The 15,247-nt window shown below is 36.4% G+C and overlaps 1 protein-coding gene across 1 annotated transcript in view; it reads right to left on the bottom strand.

Annotated features, from left to right (window-relative positions):
* The window catches only part of LOC134802643 (uncharacterized), a 133,333-nt gene extending 122,664 nt beyond the window's left edge, over positions 1–10,669 (bottom strand). Inside the window, exon 1 of the mRNA XM_063775278.1 lies at positions 10,112–10,669. The gene's annotated coding sequence lies outside the window, so the exon portion shown is untranslated. The remainder of the gene's footprint in view (positions 1–10,111) is intronic.
* Between the last annotated feature and the right edge of the window lie 4,578 nt (positions 10,670–15,247).

Genomic DNA, 15,247 nt, shown 5'->3' with positions numbered 1-15,247 from the left:
GTGACAGATCCAGGTAGTTTTGTATTTGGTTGGTTAATCAATAAATGTTATAATTACCCGATAATTTACAAATTATTTGTTTACTTTTATTTAAGTACCTAAAGATACAAAGTATATATGTAGGCAGGTATATTAGAGACAACAAGAAACAAGAAATGTTGGTACAGATGTAGTGAATAATTATTTTCCTTCGTATTTTCACGAAAACGCACGAATGTGTCTTGCTATTTCAGTCAGTCTTGGTACAAAAAAGTACTGAGGTTGACTGAAGTGGCATGACAAATACGAACGTTTCCCAAAAAATACGATGGAAAACAATTAGGTATGCACTACGCACTGCATCTGTACCTATTTTTGGTGTTTGTGTGCATTGTGTTTGTGACAGTACCTAGTTGTCAAATGCCAATTGGCACTTTTAAAACTGTAAAATACAATCAACAAGTATCTTTTTAAAATTAAACTACTTTGCTAAGTATTGCAATATCTGTTGCAACTCAATTTGATACAAAACAAGAAAAACTCAAACTCCATTTAATTCCCATTTCTATATTTTCCACAGAGGAGTTTGTCATTTCCAACACCATTACACCACTTTCGTAAAAAAATAGTGTTACCATCACCGTAACTTGGACAAAGAAAAAAAAGATTACAATCATTTTTTAGAACTGGCAACACCGCGCTGGCGTGATTCGACGTGATTGCGTGAGATAAGTTATCCTAGACTTGGATAAAAAACTGTTTCTTCACCGCAATTATCGTTATTGGCTGTACGTGGTAAAACCTTTGCCTGTCCTTTGTTTTTAATTGTAAAATGACGAACTGTCAACGGCCTAAGTTATGGGCACGGTTGTCCTTAATTAAGAATTTATTTAGAAACTCAAAAGGTGATTTAGATTTTGTTTTTATATTCAAGTGAAATCTACTTGATATACAGACTTTTTTCTACAACTTAATGTAAATTAAAAATAAATAAATAATTACGATCATTATCTAAATACAACGGGTGTATTTAGAGCCAGCACTAAAATTAACCTAATATAAAAAAAAATACAACTTTGTGTTGTAATTTTTTGAGGTGTTTATCAATTTATTATATATTACTCCACCAACAAGAGCCATGCTCATAAATTATGATGATGATGATGATCAATCTATTTTAGCCCACTTTTTTATTTCCAAAGCATCACATCTAGTCTAAGTCTAAGTTAACTTTGCACCGATTTTAATAGAACAAAATGAGAGATATTACAAACGTCATATTTTCAAAGAACTTGAAAATAATAACTTTGTTATTTTGTATCTTGGTACTAATCTATTTCATTTAAAAAAAAATATGTTTCTTTTACCATAGCACCCGTGCCAAATAAGTCTAAAAACCATTAAATTACACATCGGCATAAAACATCCAATGCCTTAGTCCAAAAAAAGTTAAAAAACTGCTCTTTGAAAATGTCGCGAAGAAAATGGCGGGAGTTATGACATTTCGCATCGCCATCCGTCAAAGCGCCGCCATCTTGCCGTTTTACTCGTATTAGCCGTATAAGGAACAGGTAATTATTTTAATTATTGACGGCTGTTCGATTGAGTTGTCTTCGTAATGCAATAACTAATGTTTGTGAGGTATTTTCATTCGGTTAAATGTGTTGATGAGAATAATAATTGTGTTTTGATTAGCGTATTACATTGCGCAGTTTTGGTTAAGTGTCAATAAAGATATTGGTTAAGAAGGATTTGTATTCTATGACCATAGAGTCAGACCGTGAAAAGTCTGCAGCGATTTTGATAGCCCACGCAGTGCAAGTGTCATATTAAACGTCAAACTTTTATGAAATTATGACGTATAAATAACACTTACACTGCGTGGGCTATCAAATCCGCTGCAGACTTTTCTTGGTGCGACTTTAATAACAAACCTAGTTTTATAAACGACTAGCGACCCGCCTTGGTTTCGCACGGGTTAACAAATTATACACCTAAACCCTCCCCAAGAATCACTTTATTGATAGGTGAAAACCGCATGAAAATCCGTTCAGTAGTTTTTAAGTTTATCGCGAACAAACAGACAGACGCGGCGGGGGACTTTATTTTACACATAAGGTGTAGTTATTATTAACGATTTATAAAAATAAACAGGGTCTTATGTAGTTCATTGGTTTATAAATCTGATAATTCAGCCAAAAATGGCAAAAAAAGTTCCACTCTTCCACTACCACTAACCCTTAAACAGTTTATGTTTATACCAAAAAAAAACCAAAAATATTTATTTAAAGTCCGTTTTTGATAAAAAATGGTAGGGTTGAAGTCTGGTCGGAATAAACACGAAATCCAAATTTGGGAGGAAAAAATCTACATGAACTCCCATTGGGTTACGAATATTCCATACGTTTACGCAACTCAGTGGAAGATTTTATAGGACATACGGTGAAATTGCGGTTATGGTGTAGACTGTAGAGAATAGGGAACAATCTATTCACCAATTTTATCAAAAATGTAAAAACGACACCAAAATAAAAATAGCCCAAATACGAACCAATCATTTGGAAACCCCAATGGAAGAAGACGTCAAGTGTTATCATTAGTTACGATAGTCATCTGTATGTCAGTGTCGAGTTGATGAATTGACTATTGAGTTTAAGTGTGATGTTTGGACTAGCTTCTGTAGCCTTACCACAATTTTGACTCTGACATATTCGCTAGCGTGAGCGTAACTTATTTCCTATGCCTCTCGCTCGTACTGGCATATTAGTGCAAGTGAGATGTATAGAGTTAGACCAAGCTAAGGCAGCGATATTGATAACTCAAACTGTCCAAGTATTATTTTAAACGCCAAACTTCTATGAAATTATGACGTTTAAATAGCACTTGCACAATCTGTGCTATCAAAATCGCTACCAACTTATACTCTGTATCTTTAGGTATTTAATTAAAAGTAGGTAAACAAAATCTACCCTCAAATGCTTCCTTAAGACGAAACAGGAGTTGAGTTTTAAATATTTTAGGTAAATATACCCGTCTCGCTAACGGAAGCGGCACCTAAAAGTAGTGGGATAAGGACAAGCCGAAAAATCCTGCGTAAAAATCTCAAAAATCGAGGTTTCGTACTCCTCTGTTTCCTCCTCCAAAACTTAACCAATCGTAACCAAATTTGGAAATCTAAATGATTATGAAAGTATCTGTGTCGGACCGTTTTGCTTTTTTGGCTAATTGATATCAGTTTTGAATGCCACGCCTCTCATTGCGGCATAGTCAATTAGGCCATTTTGGCCATTTTTGAAGGGCTCTAGCGCCTTTAAAACAAAAATATCAAAAAAAACAAAACGGGTTGACGGAAAATCATTGCTCTAGCTTCAAAAACCACGGAGGAAAACGAGGAGTACGTTTGTATGGAGAAATGAGCACTCCTGTTGGCTCTTAAGCCAGTTGAGAGTAGATGAAAAATTGAAAACATTACATGATCAAATAATGTAGGTTAAAGTCAGGTCGTTCAGTGACTGATACAGGGGGTTTTGTATTTGGTTGGTTAACCAATCAATCTTATAACTACCCGAAAATATACAAATTGTTTGTTTACTTTAATTTAAATACCTAAAGATACAGAGTATAGCTTGGTCTAACTCTACAATCTTTCTTAATGTTTCTAATTTTCCCTTTATTCTATTCCCAAGAATTGAATGACTAATTAATAAAGACAAAATTAAAGCCTGTCTATGACCTGACAAAAGTGACAAACAACAATATTTGTCACCACAACAGTTAATTAAACGACAAGTCCGACATGTTTGTCGCTCATCAGCCGCCATAACCTGACGTTAATATTTAACGGGCGTTTAATATCAAAACGTAGGGTTAACGTATACATTAATAATTATTATCGATTTGTATGTGAACTTTTGCTTGGAAAACTGTGTTTTAGAATAATTGGTACGGTTATGAAATCGAATGGGTTTGCATTTTAAAAGCGTTTGAGCTTTTGTTTAAGTGGTTTTGTGTAAGTTTGCCTTTTAAAGGAATATTATGCGCAATCGGCATTGTACTACCTTCTACTCTTAGGTGCCTACCGATTGAAAAAGTTTCTTCTCCCTCTCGTTATCCCGGCATTTTGCCGCGGCTCATGGGAGCCTGGGGTCCGCTTGACAACTAATCCCATGAATTGACGTAAGCACTAGTTTTTACGAAAGCGACTGCCATCTGACCTTCCAACCCAGAGGGGAAACTAGGCCTTATTGGGTTTAGTCCGGTTTCCTCACGATGTTTTCCTTCACCGAAAAGCAACTGGTAAGTATCAAATGATATTATTTCGTACATAGGTAAGTTCCGAAAAACGCATTGGTACGAGCTGGGGTTTGAAGGTAAAAAAGTTAAAAACCCTGACCAGTAACATTTGATCATTGTCAAGAGGGCGCTGTTATTCTCATGTATAGGGCATGGTATAATAATATACTCCGCCTGGTACTCCATCCCCGTCTTTTCTAGGTCACCTAACTGACACAAGCCTACGTCATCATGCGACAGCGCTATATGATAATATGCGATAGCGCTATATATAGCGGCCATGTTATTGTGACGTAGGCCTGTGTCACTCTGGGTATAGAAGACCATGTTTTATTAGACTATGGTATAGGGTGGCAGTTCAGTGTAGTATGAAAAAAATAGTTGCAGTGAAATTCCGCAACATGGCGCGTGATCATATATTCCTGGTCAGGCTTTACACGTGTAACCTCCCAGCATTTTCTAAGATCACAAGAAGACATTCTAAAATTGGCCATATATTTTTTAATCCGAAGAAAAATGGCGCGGCTTGCGTTTCTAATTGCTCAAGCAAAAAAGGTATGACATTACATGTTTATCTTTATGAGGCCATAGTATTTTATTGGTGAGCGTATCTACAATTTTATTTAAATTTAACTACTGGTATTTACAAGAGTATGGGGATTCAAGGAAAGGATGAAAAAAGGAAGTCATAAGGAGGTTAGATTAGTTTTTAATGGATGATAAAGAAGCGGTTTCAGTTTTATGCGTCTGGCTGAAAGGGTAGTGTTTTTATTAAGTTTTTTTGATATGGTATGGTAATGTTTAATGTCTATGAGGTACTTTACGTTTACTCAAAACGTAGGTAGACACGTCGCGCGCTCGATTATGGATCATAGTTATCTGAAATAAATGTATTATGATTTTTTGACTTCTCGATTACTCAAATGTACGCGTCGCTCGCTCAATCACTATACTCTGTATCTTTAAGTATTTAAATACGAGTAAAATTAAAAAAAAACCTGTCCTCAAACGGCTCCTTAAGCCAGTTGGGGGTAGATGAAAACATTACATGATCAAACAATGTAGGTTGAAGGCAGGTCGTTCAGTGACTGATCCAGGCGGTTTTGTATTTGGTTGGTTAACCAATAAATGTTATATAACTACCCTAAAATGTACAGTTGTTTGTTTACTTTTATTTAAATACTTAAAGATACAGAGTATAGAGACGGTGTAGTCGGTGCTCCAGTCACTCAAAACGAGATACCTCCTTTTATGTCAAAACATTTAAGGTAACTTTGGGCAGGACGAATATTTGTAAAATATACTGTTTCTTGTCTACATCGCTCTAGGACTTTTTCTACAGCTAATGAAGTAAAGAAAAACTTAGGCTTTCGTAACACGGGTTGCAGTTACAGGAATGACCTGAAATTCATTTTCAGAGTGATTTGGGATGAAAGAAACCGATTTAAGGGGTTTGCGTTATTATAATTTCTGAAAATCGTAAACTAATAGACACCCTAGTATGAATATTTTGGAAGTGCCGCCATGGGTTCCCCGATTATCCGAACATCGCTTACTTACCTAACTCCAAATTTTTTCATAGACTTTTCGTAGGGTATTTACACAGATCTTTGTTTTGACATTTTGCTAGGACATTAGCCGCGACCACGGCCACTGAAACCTGTGTCGAAACGTCGGAAATAAAGGTACCTAACAAAATAAATTCGCGGTAGACCCGGTAAATATGTTTTAAAAATTTATCGATTACCTATCTGAACACTCCGAATTGTTTTATATTTTAATCGAGCTGTCAAATTTCAAAGTAAAGTGGCAGCGTTATTACTATACTGGCAATAAAAAAAATTGACTTCCATTTATTGATTTAACACATATAAATACAGCAAGACAAATTAACATTATTATTACATTATGGTTATTATAAGATATGATTGATCTATTGAATCTATTCGTATTGTATTGCATTGTTAAGCAAAATTGTAAGATAACAATAGGAAATGAAAGCCTGCACGGTAGTCTTATTAATAAGAACATACAACTTATAACTAGGTATAATACCTATTATTTATGGTTAAAGGTCAAGATTATTTGAACTGCATTGTGTAGAAATGAGGATGAGTAAGTGAAGCCTATAATATAATTATCTCTTGAAAAGAAGAATATATTATTACCGTACTAATGTACTCTTCTTAATAATATTAGGTGTTAAAGATTTTCGAACAACCATTTAGTTTTTTTTTAATTTTTGACAAGCGAGAGATTTGCCGCGGTTTTATGAAAGAATGACATTGAGATTAGAGAATTCGAGAGTAAGGAATCTTAGGCATGTTAAAAAACTTGTGTTCTTGTCTTAAAATATGGAAAAGAGAATATACATTTGTAGCTCAGAATCTGTGTATTAGTGTAGGTACAGTCGACGTCAAATATATGTTTATATTTTTCGCCTTATTACAAAGGAGTAAAGTACAAAAGTGTAAGCATATCTTTGACGTCGACTGTACTACCTGCTCTTTAAATATTTTGTGCAATTAAATATTTTAGAAATTTACCTAAGGATTGGAAAATCCAGGGCTCTAGCCCAATTCTTCAAATTAGGCGGGTTAGCGAACCCTCCTGGGTTCGCTTTTAGGGTATTTAGGGTGAAACAGAGCTAGTTTTAGATAGAGATAGTTTAAAAATTTATCGGAAAAGGGTAGGTAAGTAACATACCAAGGTAAGTTACCTAAATATTTTCATAAATTGACTTCATGATATGTTTGATTTATTTACTAGGTTGGTACAGTCGCCATAAGATATATCGGAGCGGCCAAGGTGCTCACAAATATTGGAACACGCCTCTATTGTCAGGGCGTTAGAGCGCGTGTTCAGATATTGTGAACACCTTGGCCGCTCCGATATATCTGATGGCGACTGTACTATGTATTTGCTAATTAACAATTAGTCTCCTTGCCTCAAAGTTATATAAAAAACAATTTATAGATTTTTTTCTAACAACCAAGTACCTTTTTTCAAATGGCAACATCCGTTTCACGTAATTTGACATCCATTTCTCTCGTTTCGACAGCAAAAGAAAGAGACACAATACTAGGTAAATCCTACCACGTAAATAGCTATACCGTGTTACGGTCTAGGTTTCATTTCTAGTGCCTAGGCAGCCTAGGGCATTTTCCACGGCTACTGGTTCGTTTCGCTACACAAGTTTCCATTTTTTTCACTTTAATTATATATTATTTAGACACAAATATAGTAGTTTTTTTTAAATCATATCACGTTTGCAAACCTTTTGTTGCGGATTAAGGACCCTGACCGAATGTTTAGAGTCGGACCAAAAAAAGTCTGCAGCGGATTTGATAGCCCACGCAGTGTAAGTGTTATTTATACGTCATAATTTCATAGAAGTTTGCCGTTTAAAATAACACATGCACTGCGTGAGCTATCAAATCCGCTGCAGACTTTTCTTGGACTGACTTTAGCCAATTTTTCGACGATCTGGCACTTAGCGCCACTTGCACCATTCCACTAGCCCGGGATTAACCGGTTAAACCTGTAGTTACCATGGTTACCAGTACAATTTGACACTAGGTTAACGGTTTAACCGCTTAACCCCGGGTTAGTGGGATGGTGCAAGTGGCCCTTAGCGGCTTATGTTTTTTTTTTAACACTTAAGACTCTAGGTCAGTGGTGGGCAAACTTTCTTCATGGGGGGCCAGAAAGATTAGGAAACTTAAGTGGAGGGCCAGAATTGTAGCCAAAATTTATTTTGATTTGCGATAATCGTGGGCCAATGCCAATTGCCATATACTAATTATTTCATAAGACCGGCGGCGGGCTGGATAAAATCAATTCGCGGGCCGCAGATGGCCCGCGGGCCGTACTTTGCCCACCACTGCTTTAGGTATACAATATTTTCGCCAAACTGAGACAGTTTGTTGGCGAATAGTGCGCTCTCAATGTATCATGTGATTCGCTCTATTAATCCGACAGTTTACAAAGCCGTGCCGGTTTAAAGATGACTCACGCTAGACCGGGCCGTGCCCGGGCCGAGGCGTCAGACATGTCATTTTCTATGACGGCTGATCGGTGATCACGTAGCTCCGGCTTGGCCCCGGCCCGGTCTAGCGTAAGTCATCCTTTACAGAGCAGTTGCATTTGATATGTAGAATTTATTTTCTATTTCTTCAGCTATGATTTCGTAAAAAAAAACGATTTCGGTCAGACACTAATGGTAGGTACTAATACCTACCTATTTACCTACGGTTATTCTTCTACTTCAATCGTAAAATACCTAATAGGCAGAGCATTTATATAGAGCCTTAATACATATAGTTATTTGTTTCACTCGGGGGCAAAGTTGTTGTTTAACCGCTCGTGCTAATATTGATACCCGAGCAAGCTTAAGATTCCAAAATTTAACCACGTAGCGCGTGGTTCGAAAAATGGAATCTTGAGCGTTGCGAGGGTTTCAAAGCACGAGGGTTAAACAAAATTTGCCCCCGAGTGAAACACAAAATTTTTCACCACACCAACCCGAAGCAAATATTAAATGTAAAATATCAAACAAAATCAAACCAAATCTAATCCAGATGAATGTTATTAAATATTTATCATCCAAAATCATCATTTAAAAGTCAATTCTACCAGGAAACATGAGAAAACAACTCAAAATTTGCATTTGATTACTTTGCCTTACATGTGAATTACTGATAGCAAAGTGCAACTATCCGTTTTTGAAGTGCAAAGTAAGCCTTTCCGAGCTGGTGTGGTGAAAATATTTTAGTTGGTTTTACCGGTACAGTCACCTGCAATAGTATGTAACTCTTCGAAGGCCGCAAAAATATGTGACACGCTCTTATGGCTCTACAAATAAGCTCGTGTCAGATATTTTTGCGGCCTTTGTTGTGTAACATATTATTGCAGGTGACTTATCAGTGCTTAGGTCTTAATTTAATACTTAAAATCTGATATTCTATAGTTTACGTTAAGTATTAAAACTGCGATATTAATATTAGGGTAAAATAGAGACAATTGGCCATGAGGAAAAAATGGACAACTTAATTTTAAATCTTATTGGTATCTTATTAGCCATTTTTTCTACTTTCATTCACAATTCATCTTGAATCATCATAAAAATTATCATTAATGGCCTCTTGTTAATCATGCAATGATTTATAATGATCGTTTCTCACCTTTAATGTTTCGTAATAATGATTGATCATTTCTCATTTTTAGTTAATATACTGTAGCTTATGCCCTCGTCTGAGTGGATGATTAAAATTGATAAAAACTATCCCGGGACCTCAAACTACATATCTCCATAGAGTTAGACCAAGAAAAGTCTGCAATGATTTTGATAGCATACGCAGTGGAAGTGTTATTAATACGTCATAATTTTATAAAAGTTTGACGTAAAATAACACTTGCACTGCGTGTGCTATCGAAATCGTTGCAGACTTATCTCGGTCTGACTCTAGGCATTCATCTGTGGTGGATAACTAAGACGTAGTAAAAAACATACATTGTAACTTGTTTTTTTTCCTATAATATACCTAGGTAATATTTTATGTACCTATTTGAATATCTATCTAGATTTTATTTAGTTGCATTTTAAATTTACATGAACTGTAGAATTTTTTAATTATTAGTTTCATTTAAAATTTTGTTCTTTGAATATGAAAATGATGTTCTGCACTTGTTCTAAATTGTAGAGTAATTTTCAGATTTTTTTGTTAAAGCGAAGGTAGGTAGATAGTTGTTTAAATATTTAAAATTGGCTAAAAGCCTAAAATCATCATAGGTGTAGGTACTAATAAAAACTAAAACTAGGTACAGCCTAGGTACTCACGGAAAAATCGAAAAATCAGACGGCACACAGCATCACTTTTCCACAACAATTTTAGAGCACAGTCACACAGAATAATGTTCTCTAAATCCCGCACGCACTGTTTGTGAACACAGAAAAACCGTTAAAAATCCGATTCGGAAAAAGTGAAACGCCGAAAAACACGTTTGGAAATCGATGGGGTCACGGTTCAGAGATGATTATATTGGTTATTGGTTAATCGTCGGCAATCAAGATGAACGGGACTGCGATAATTACTTTTAATCGCATCACTATTATGTGGCACGTGTCATTTTTGCCGATTTTCGATATCGAATCGCGAATTGGCGATTTTTCTCGAACTGTCACGTCACTGATGTCATTTTTGTTCACAACACTAACCGCACTAAACAATACTGATAACAGTGATCAACTCGGAAAAAAGCGACACTGGATAAAAAAAACCCGCGCACACAGGCGCAAAATTCAGCCCAATTAAAGATAATGTTTGTGGATATTTTAATAGCGTTCCCCTCCGTGGAAACCCGACACAACCAACTCCCGTTGAATTTAAACACTTAATGATCGGTTGGCTCAAATTGTGCGAGAGGCGACGCGCCCAGAGTAGCTCTGTCTCGCTCTATTTAGTACCGATCTACGCCACTTCTATGGCGGCGCTGGCGCTAGCGTCGCGTTCAAGGCGTGGCCTATTTAAAGGTGGAATGATCAATGGGCGCGGCTTCCTTTTGATTGGTTGAGGGTAGTAACGAGATTTTTTTCGTTAGTACGTGAGACGCGAGCCGGTTGGTACTATCCCATCGATCGTCTCCTAGGGTTGCCATTATATGTTTTTTATGGTATTTTTTGGCGGTGTTCGGCTTTACTAACCTGTTCTCTTGGCCACGCCCAGTTTTAGTCCGTACGTGAGCCAGAAAGTAAGAGAACTCGAAGCTGTAGGCTTTATTTTTTTTAAGTGTGTTTTTTAGTGGCGGTTTCTTTGATTTTAGTGCTTGAGTCGATGAACTTTGGATTGTGATTTTAATGTCCTTTGGGAGTGTAAAGTCAAGTGCATCAACATTTTTTTTATCTTAAGATTTATTTTAGGATCTTAATATATTATGCAGTGTGATAAATAATACCTACCAAACAGACGGGATAAAGTTTGTTTTTGTTTGTGGTGTAACTTTTCATATCTCGGTCCTTGTCTCTCATTGACTGTATTTTCATTTATAGGTATTTCTATAGAAAATTTCGGTGTGGTTTTTCATACAATGGGAGAAGTCAACTTAACAAAACATTAATCTATAGTTGCTTGAGTCCTTGTAATGGTTTTTTTTCAGTTGGCAATTTCTCCCTTATGGGCAACCATCCCGGTCTTACCCTGAGCAATAGAAGCTTATTCATACAGGCTGTCCCTAAACCGGCGATAAAAAGGGAACCATACCTATTTGTAAAATGCAAAATATTTTTTCTTCATTAAGTAATATGAAGAATATTTTATCCGATTGGATATTTAAGTACCGTAAAATGGGGTGAGTAGGGTCAAAACTGAAATTCAAACCTCGATAACATTTTATTTTTACATATGAAAACTGAATGGTGTATATAATAAGTGTTCCGGACGTTTGTATTTTAGTTTTTATTTTATTTTATTTATTTATTTATTTATTTATTTAATCTTTATTGCACAAAAGAAAACCTTATAGTACAAAAGGCGGACTTAATGCCATAAGGCATTCTCTACCAGTCAACCTTAAGGCTAAGCAGAGAGATTGTGAGCGGTGCTACAATTACAACAGCAAAAACAATCAATAAATTACGAATAACATATTAATTACGTATACAAATATACTATGATATATATGTACATGTATATATTATATACCTATATATATATATAAATAACGACGAAACATATTATGAGACTAATACACTAAGATTTTTTCATTCTGCTAGCAAAGAAAGCACGTACGGATTTTTTGAAAGCGAACTTATTAGGCGCATTTTTTATGTTGAAAGGAAGTCCGTTCCAAAGACGCGCCACCTGCACAGTGAACGAATTCGACATGAACCCGGTTCGGTGAGGAGGGATGGACAGAGACATATTGCCAGAAGAGCGAAGTTGGCGGACGCGAGAAACGCCGTAGTATTGAAAGAAGGATTTGAGGTATTCCGGAGAGAGTGGATCATTAAGCACAGAAAAAAGAGTGGAAAGCAAGCGAATATTGCGACGTTGTCGAATGGGAAGCCAGCCAAGCTGAGAGCGAAAAGAAGAAACGTGATCATATTTGCGGAGGCAAAAAATAAAGCGAATGCAGTTATTAAGCAGGCGGTCCAATTTATCAAGAAGCTCTTCGTTTATGCCCGGATAACAGACATCACCATAGTCAATAATGGGTAGTATAAGGGCGTTAACTAATGCAACTTTAGTTTTGGCCGGTAAGAAGTGTTTCAGTTTGTTCAGATAATGAAGTGAGCCCATGACCTTACGACTGATTTCAGTAACCTGTGCTCTCCAACTCAAGGTGTTGTCGAAAAGAACGCCCAAGTCTTTAACGCTCCGACTAAATGTTATTGGGGAGCCGTTAAAGCTTACAGGTGCAAGTGCGTCCAAGTCTAGTTTTTCAAGCTGTTTGGAACTTTGGGTAGTTCCATTTCATAACTTTGACGATAAAGAGGAAAACCCACCTCACCCCGTAGTGCCTCGTATGTGGGGTGAAAGGTGATTTTGGAAGATTGTTGGATCGATTTTTTTTATTATGCGTGTTACTATAGCTCCATTTTAAATTGGAATACATTATTTTTGTAGCAGTAGCCTTAAAATCCCTTCTCACCGGTCTCAAACCTTCTCTCCTCATTCATAACCCACCTCTCCCCGCGAAACCTACTCACCCCGTTTTACGGTATTACCTATATCGTCGGCTAGTGAAATTGTTTATCTGTCTATAAACATAAACAAGCCTTAGTTTGAATCCAGATAGGTCTTCTAAGATTGACCCCAAATATTAAAACGTTTATATTGATTTTAAAAACTACCTACTGCTGAGCTTTTCTGTCAATGTCGAGCGCTCGATTACGTGTGGCTCCCTTCAATACACCTATTTCCACAACTAGGCATTTAAAACCTACTAATACATTTTAAAAAGGAGTGTCAATACCACTAGATTCCCAATTTCTATTGTTCTTATTTCAAAAATATCGATTCGTCGTTTTCCACAGATTTTGGAGATACGAAATCGAGCGCTCGAAATTAAAAAATCGGCCCCAAGTTCTCTTTGTTATATCTTTAGATTGCGAGACACCCTGTAAATATAGATATAAGGCAAAGTGGGATGCATAGAAAGTAGGTTACTTGACGTGAGTGAATATGTCGATGTCGAAACTGGTGGTAGTGGTACTGAAATCGACTATACAATGTGAAAAACTTGCTGACACATGCTGCTTTCCAAAGTTCACACAGTCGATTGCAGGGGGGGGGGCTACCGCAAACCACGTTCGAATTGCTTGTCTTCACACTTACGTACGAATTTACAAGTGTGAAAGAGAGGCAACACGTCGAAAGTGGTTCGCGGTAGGCTCTCTGGATCTGAAGTGCCAGCGACGAGACCCAAGTCATCTTTATTTATTTATTTATATGAGCCTAGAGTGTCCCACTGCTGGGCAAAGGCGTCCCTCCTCCCTTTCCACGTATCTCGGTCTTGACCCGTCTCCCACCAGGTCTTGTCAATGTAACTTGTTAAAAGATAAATTGCATTAAATTGGTTGTAATCAAATAATAACATTTACAGAATTATTTTTATGAATTTTTAAAAAGTGCAGATTTTTTTGGCCCAGTTTGTATTATAGAAATCAAATGTCCGCGTTGTTTTACATTACGGGCGGAATTATTTTGTACTTATGGTTAATATTTTCATTGTATTCATTGTATTTCTTAAGTAAAATGTTTCTCAATATAGGGTAATTCCTGGTCACTTTTAGTAACTGGCCGCCCTAAACTAAAAATGAATTCTATTTATAGGTGAATAGAATTCATTTTTACTGGCGAATGACCCTACTTCTCATTCTCAGGTCCTATGCTAACCACCGTTTAATATCCGCCCGTATTTGATTTACAAAGTCATGTTAGCACAATCGGATTAGGACATTTAAAGGGGCCCACTGATTAACAGTCCGCCGGACGGTATCGGCCTGTCAGTTAGAACAAAATTTTGACAGTTCCGAACAACTGACAGGCCGATACCGTCCGGCGGACTGTTAATCAGTGGGCCCCTTAAGGCTAACCTCGAAATCTCTAGAACAGTCCTAAAATTTGGTATGTATGATTAAAGGTGTATTTTTCATGTCCACACTGACATTTGTGGACATCGAGGATCCGCCGCCATCTTGGAAAATATGTAGAGTTAGACCAAGAAAAGTCTGCAGCGATTTTGATAGCCCACGCAGTACGTGTTATTTTAAACGTCAAACTTCTATGAAATTATGACGTATAAATAACACTTGCACTGCGTGGGCTATCAAAATCGCTGTAGACTTTTCTTGATCTAAGTCTACCATCTTGAAGAAATTTGCATTTTACTCGGAATCTAAGTTCTCTATGACAATAATGTAAGGCAACATTAAAGCTGAATAAATTCTACACAAAACAGTTATAGACACCTTTGCGGATTGGGCTATATTGCAATATTGGCATGTAAGTAAACTAAGGTAAGTACCCCTATTAACGAGGGGGTTAAGCAACTTTTACAAAGACAGCCAAAAATGAAGCATAATCAGGCTCTGTATGAACAAAGACATATTTTTTTATGATAGTTTGTACATCGAAATTTAAAAAAATAATTATTAAACCTGAAACGTCGAAATCGCCTATTATTACCGTGGTAATTGATCATTGCTACCCAAATACCGCGGATATGGGTTCCTTTTTACGAGGGTAGATAAACCCATCGCATTTTTAGTTCCTTCTTTATATACCTACTTATATTTATTTGACAATAGTAATTAAATAAATATTAGGTATTATATTTAATCAGATTTCCAATCATAAGATTCAATTAATATCATCCAATGATACAAGATATGTGAAATCAAATATTAAAAGAAATTTATATTGGATGTACTGCATCTTTTATTAATAACACATAATCCAGACATAATTTTAAA

The sequence above is a fragment of the Cydia splendana genome, chromosome 25 (assembly GCF_910591565.1).
Source record: "Cydia splendana chromosome 25, ilCydSple1.2, whole genome shotgun sequence".
NCBI lineage: Eukaryota > Metazoa > Arthropoda > Insecta > Lepidoptera > Tortricidae > Cydia > Cydia splendana.
Note: the sequence above shows the minus strand (reverse complement) of the source record. Positions and strands in the feature narration are given on the sequence as shown.